Source organism: Trichosurus vulpecula, chromosome 1, assembly GCF_011100635.1.
Source record: "Trichosurus vulpecula isolate mTriVul1 chromosome 1, mTriVul1.pri, whole genome shotgun sequence".
Classification (NCBI taxonomy): domain Eukaryota; kingdom Metazoa; phylum Chordata; class Mammalia; order Diprotodontia; family Phalangeridae; genus Trichosurus; species Trichosurus vulpecula.
The window spans coordinates 515,657,661-515,665,057 of NC_050573.1; positions in this window are offsets into that span (position 1 = coordinate 515,657,661).

Genomic DNA, 7,397 nt, shown 5'->3' on the forward strand with positions numbered 1-7,397 from the left:
TGACTTGATTAATATTCTTTTAAATAGAAAAAAAAAGGATTATACTACTCTCTGTAATTGCGGAAAATAAGGTTTTCAGGCAGAAAAATCTAGGGTTTCTGAACTGAGGGTTGCAATCATGCCATAGACGGAAATGAAATCAAATACTGCATCACTTACAAGCAGGTCATCTGAAGGTCATTTATTCATGGCCAGCAGTGTCCGTCCCTCTTCACATGAAGAGAAAGTTTTCCAAAAAATTGTCTTTATAGGCCAATCAGATCCTTAAAAAAGACCGGGTAATTTCTCTGCAGCTTGAAACAACTGATTTGTTTCAATTTCCTAAGAACTTTTTAAATTCTTAAACCCAAGTGTTCATTTAAGGAATCGTGTGGGTGTTCCCTTGTGAAATGTGGTCTTAGTACTTTTTTTTTCCTTCTACAAAATTACTCATTTTAAAAGCCAGTTAAACAGCCCTGGGTACTACAGATGTAAGATTGAACTCCAGTTTGCCACTTTTTACTGGGAAGAGTTAAACTTTAAAAAAAAAAAGGCTCCACCCAGTAAAGAGAAATGTTATCCTAAGAACATGCTCTATTTAGAGATACTCCCATTATTTAGCTCTGGCCAAAATGATTCAAATCCTCCTCTTCCCCTGCAAATGACAAACCTTTGAGTCATCAAATCAAAGTCAGACTTCTTGAACTTTCTTAAGCCAAGTAACTCAGCTCACAAAACTTGTTTCCTTTCTTGATCGATTTGCTTCTGTTGTAGTATCTGTATTTAAGCCTTTTCTCCCATCCTTGTATTTAAGGCATCGGTTATATAAAGACTTTAAAAGTAACAAATGCCCCATAGCTACATTTAACTCACTATAGTGTATCCATATATAAATGTAGCAAGCTAAACCTTATAGTTGAGAGGAAGTGGCTTGAAACTTTTCCCTTAGCAAAGTCCACGAGATTGTTCTCTTGCTCTGCATTTAATTTCCATACTGCAAATATCAAATGCTTTCGACAATATTTGTACAACCCATCTTTCCAATCCCAGGATGTTTTACAAGCTCTCCTGCTGCCCCCCAGACTAATCTTTTATCCCTTTCAGACAGAGAGTACTTTAAGTAAATTTACCTGTGTTCACAGTAAACAAACCACAGCTCAAGGCAGCTGACTTCTTGTTCACCCAGATGGAAATCAAACTGAAATGTGGATAATGCAGGCACCTGCCACAGTCTTCTTAAAAAATGCAAAACCTTAACCAGGCAACAGGGTCCTGTTTCAAATAGAGAGAAAAGTCTATGAAGGGTCATAGAATCATTCACTCTCTAAGCTATCAAATTCCATGCCACTCACTTCATTGTTTTGGGGATTCCTCCCCTCCCCCATGGAGACTTCATCTAGAATTCTAATAATTCTAATAAGTGTTTCTTTTCCTTCCTTCCTTTCTTTTTTCCTTTCTTCCTTCCTTGCATGTTTTCTTCCTTCTTCCTTCCTTTCTTTTCTTTCCCTGGAAGCACGCATGGTTGCGTATCAGAATTAGTAAGAATGTTAGTCTATATATGTTTATTCAATGCTTTAGGGAAAACTACTTGAAATCTCTATGTTGGTCTTTCAATCAACAAACATTGTTAAGTTGTTCTGTTCAGACATTGTGCTAGGTACTGGGGATACAGAGACAAAAATGAAACATCTCTGATCCCAAAGAACTTGCATTATATTGGAGGAGATGGCACATCCATGTATAAAGTTCCTACCATACAAATACCAGGCAAGATAGAGAGGCTGGCACCAATAACTGAAGAAATAAGGGAAGGCCTCGTGTTGTAGCACTTAAACTGAACTTTGAAGAACATTTCTATGAGCCTTCTAAAAGGAAGAAGGGAGGAAGGTGCATATTCCTTATCTGTAAAACAAAAAGGTTTGTAAGCGTTTTCACTCTTAACCTATGATTGTATTTGGTGAAGGGAATTTCAGACATCACAATCATGGAGTTAGTACAATATGGGGTGATGGTGAGAAGAATAAAAATATGTTCACTACCACTGGTGGATGAATTAGAAAGAAGACAAAGATCATAGGAACTGAGAAAATGGATGATAAAGGAAGCAAGATGTGAAGGGTATGGGGGTTAAAGAGAGACCCTTAAGAATGATCTAGAGGTTAATAGATCACAACAATCATGTTCCTGACCACTCGATGTAGATCTGAATCTCAGAGGATGGAATGTAAAGTTATAGGAGTAGATAGTTTAGAAACAGAAGTGAGGACCAAGAGTTTTATGACCTCTCCTCCTTAACCAGTGTTAAATGGTTAAACACCACTCATTTTGGAGTTCTTTCTGTGTCTTTGTTGGACTAGCCATAGGAAAGAGCTAGTTTGTATGGCTTCCTCCTATCCCACCATCTTTTTATTTTCCCTTTTGGCTTTTTTTGAAAATTGTTGACCACCTTTTCCTTCTAGATACTCTCTCTTTCTTTGGCTTCTATGAAACTTCACTCCCCAGTTCTCTCTCTACTTTTTGCCAACCTTAATTCTCCTTTTCTATATTATCATCCACATACTGCCTACTACTCTTATGTGTCCTCCAAGGCTATAATCTGTCCCTCTTCCTGGCATCCTTGATACACTCTATCTTTATGAGCTCATGTACTCCAATGAATTCAATAATCAACTCTATGAAAATGGCTCACATATCTACTTATTCATATCTAATATTAATCCTGAACTCAAGTCTCTCACTACCCACTATTTTTTGAGGCAATTGGGATTAAATGACTTGTCCAGGGTCACACAGCTAGTGAGTGTCCGAGGCTGTATTTGAACTCAGGTCTTCCTAAGTCCAGGGCCAGTGCACCTCTGCACCACCTAGCTGCCCCAATCCACTCACTTTTGGACAGCTCTACCTAGATGTCCCACCAAATCTCATATAAAATGTGTCCAAAAGGCAATGCATTGTTTGCTCCGCTAAAGTTGCCTCTTCTCCAAATTTTCCTTTTTCTGTTTCAGACACCAGTGTCTTTCCAGTCAATTGGGTACATCTTTTACTGAGTTAATTTTAATTATTTTTTTCTTGCTTTCCCTGTCTAATACCCAATCAGGTTCTAACTCCTGACAACTCTATGTTCCAGTTAAAATCGATAATTAGGTGTTCCCTAAATTCAATTCACCATCCTTTTGCCTTTCTACCTATGCTCTGGCTATTCTTTATTACTACATTTTAGTGACTGGAAGGACATTGGGGTCTGAAACAGAAAAAGGAAAATCTGAGAGGCAAGCAATGTTGTTAGTTTCATTTTCATATCCTTAGTACCCAGCCCCAAGACTAATTGAGTTGATTGTACTTTCTGCTCATGTCTACCTCTCACAATCCTTATCTTCTTTTATAGCTCATTCTAAGCATCTCTCCTCTGAATATTTTTTACTGGCCCTGTGTGTTGTTACCACTCTTTTCCTTTCCGAATCTTGTCATATTTATTTATCCTTGAGTATGTTTTCACAGGAAGTATGTTCCTTTCAAGGAAATATAGTCTCATTTTTGTCTTTGTATGCCCAGTGCCTATACATTGCACATAGTAATTGCATACCTTTTCCTACAATACTGGAACCATGATTAAAGCAGCTCTGCCTTTATTGCTGGATCAGATGTGTCAGTCTGTTCTCCTATGGCTTCACTCACCATCCCTATAATCTTCCAGACTAAAATCTCTCCTTCCTGTCTATCACTGCCCTATGTGTGGTTCTTCCCCCATTTCAACATTAGCTCTTTGAGGGTACGGATGTTCTTTGCTTTTGTATTTGTATCCCCAGAGCTTAGCACAGCTCGACATGTAGCAGATGCTTAATAGATTCTCCTCATTCCCTTCATTCACTGAAATTTATCAGTGAGATGGCACAATAGAGTATGGGCATTCTTAGCCTGGGCCTCTGAGTTTATTTTAAATTTTTTTTTGAAAACTACTTCAGAATATTTGGCTTCCTTTGAATTCTCCATATTTTAATTTATGATTTAGAAATATTATTCTGATAAGGGGTCATAGATTTCATCAGATTGCCAAAAAGATTCATTACACATGAAAAAATTAATGACTCTTATTGTGGTATAAAAAGAATTGTACTTATAATCAGAGACTCTGGATTCAAATTCTGCCAGTTATAACCTGTGTTACCCATCTAGTTTTGGTTTTCTCATCCCCAAGATTACATATTGGACTAGATGGTCTCTAAATGGCCTTTTCATCATCATGTCCTATGAAAACACTACATTGTATGTTCCATAAATGAAATATTTTACCAGAACATGAGGAAATTAACTTGAGTGCCAAGAATGATGAACTGTTATAGGAGAATAATTTGTATGAAAAACAAACAAAAAACTCAATTGAAGCTATAATTATAAAGCACAACCTTTCACAATGTTTGTATGTGAATAATTTTCTTACTGAACTTGGGAGTGAAAACATGAGGCCACACCTCACCTTTGCTGGAGTGGCAACTTTTGAAAGGAGGGATTTGGAATGAAATTAATCTTAATGACTAACAAAGGGCATGATGTAATTTTATGTTCTCTGTTCTTTGGCTTACCTATAGAGGAAAATAAATCCTCTAATCAAGGATAACAAAGGATTGTTGGAATACTATCTTGTTAATCCTCACATCATCCCTCCATTGGGAAGTGTCTTTTATGAATCACCAAGAGGGTTAGGTGACTCATCCAAAGTCATACTAGGACTTAGGTACAGAGATAGCACTAGAATATGGATTATTGCTTTTCTAAAAGTATACTCCATTTTGAGAAATGGTAGAGTGTGATCTGATCACAGGTATAGCAACTGTCCTCACCAATCCCATAGTTCGGGAAAACAAAAGAAGAAAGTGGAGAGTGAGAGTGGCAAGAGTGTACAGGAAGAATGAACCTTCAAAATTAACCCATTAACAGTTTGATTGGTAGCCATGACTGAAGTCACTTATCGATTTTGTGTCCAGTTAAATAGTGACAAACTCTTCCTTCCTTAGCTCAACTGTCCTCCTTAAAAATGTTTGCTGAATTTTATATAAAGCACCCAGGACGTCATGATATCTACCCTAGAATTTTAAAAGAACTCAAGCATGGAAATGTGGAAAAGTTGGCCAAAAATAATTTCAGCTCTTCATACAAATGCCTGGAAAGCATTAATATTAATGAACTAACTTCTATCTAAGAGTTCTAGAGTGGGTGATATGCTTCGAGCAGAATGCTGAGTGCTATTGAAAGTAAGTTAATCATAGTCCTGACCTCTGTTTGGTAGCAAGCTGAAATCATCTGCTTTAATAATGCATTATCCCCAATTAAGTACGGACATTCTGCCCAGCAGTGCTAGCAAGTGAATGGAGTTGTGTGCTAAATATTATGCTGCCAAAAGCCTTAGGCCGTATTCTTTCATTGTTTGCCATTAAATTCAGTTTGTCCTAAATTTTTTTTTAAATAGCCTTCATGCAATTCCACCAAACTATTTTGGAAGGGGGTTTTAATCTTCTGCATTGGGGCTATTTTCCCCCTCTATGTTTACTAGGTTGAGTCATTTAAACTGACATTTCTGACAGTAGGATCTTTGTATCTTCATCCCTTTGTGACTATTGGAAAAACTGATGCATTGTAGAAATAACACCTTTCCCAGAAGCAATCCTAGAAAAATCCTCATTATTTCATCTAAAGAGAAAGGATTATTTGGAATAATTTGGCAGAGCACACTTTGACTTTTGGCAAAATCACTTTCCTGGATTTTCTAAGGTTATTTTTACACTGTAGGTTTTGCTAAATCACTGTCAGTGAACTACTATGTTATTCTACATTATCAGAGTTTTGCATATGGAATACACAAAAGCACTAGAAAGGAAAAAAAAAGTTATAAAGCTGTATCATTCTGTTACCAGCAGTTATAGTATTCTTTCTTTTTTAAGTGGGTGCAATTATAACTGAGTCATCATCATTCAGAAACCAGGATAGGGATGAATCACAGTCCTGAAGATGTTAACTAGCATTTCATTCTAACACTGTATAGAGGCCACAATTAGTATTTAAATGTGTGTATTGGCATCAATTACGTTTGCATTCATTTCTGCCAACGTACCTGTTATTTTTGCTTGTTTTAAAATGTGCTAATAACCTATCATCAGGATAATTAATAGGTCTTTTTTTTCTTTCTTTAAGAGTAGGAGTTTAATTTTACAATGGTGTGACTTTATCTTGCAATTGTATCTGGTTGTTTAGGAAATGAAAGCCTTTCTACTTTTTGTTTAATTGTTAAATATTATATGTTCACACATCTTCCAGCACAACTCAAATCCAAAAGTATAAATTGTACCTTTTAGACATTTTTATGCTTATATTCTCACAACAGCCATAACAGTAATTATATTCATAATAACAAGTGATTGGTGCATTTGCTTAAAAAGAGTAAGGGGCATCTTGGTCTGTTTTACGTTCATTTTTCTGGATAGGCGTCAGGAAGACCTGCCTTTGGTCCTGCCCCAGACATGTATTCTAGATATGTGACACTGAGTAAGTCACTTCCTCTTTCTCAGCCACAGTTTCCTCATCTGTAAAGTAGGGGGAAATAACTGTAGCATTTCCCTCCTCTGGTTGTTTTAAAGGTCGCTATGTGCCAGGAGCTGTGCTGTGCTATATATGGTATTTCATCTGATCCTTGTAATAACCCTGGGAGTCTGGTGCTTTTATTATTCACATTTTTACATATGAGGAAACTGATGCATAGAGTGGTTAAGTAACTTGCTCAGAGTTACATAGCTAGTAAATGCCCAAGGCCGGATTTGAACTCAGGTCTTTATGACTCCTGATATGACACTCTATTCACTATATCACCTAGCTGCCTCTAGTAGTATATAAATATCATTCATAATCATGTACACTTTGTAAATCCTGTTTTATAATTGCATTTTAATTAGTAATTATTTATATTTCCAGGTATTCATTGAAAAAAATCCTACCAAACACCTGAATCACTTTTGATGTTAGAACAAACTCTCCACTCTTTCATCATACAGGAAACTTCTTAGAATACCTGTTCTGCGATACCTCATCCCTCTTTCATACACCTTATAATACTACTTCCTTCTTCACATTTATTTGCATATTTACAAAATTGCCAAGAATTCATTTGTTTTAGAGTTAACATGTAACTGAATCCATAGAAAAGAGGTTACTCAGACAGAACCCTTCCTGATAAGAATGATTACATTATGGCATTGTAGATCACTTCCTAAGCTTTTTCAGGTACAGATGCAATATGGTGATCACTATTTTCAGTAGACAGCAGATTTCTCATGCATCAAAGCCACAGGTTTAAATTGATATTAGCAAAATATGAGCCTGAAACAAAACAAACAAGGCCCCAAAGGATGATGCCATGAGCACAATGTTTT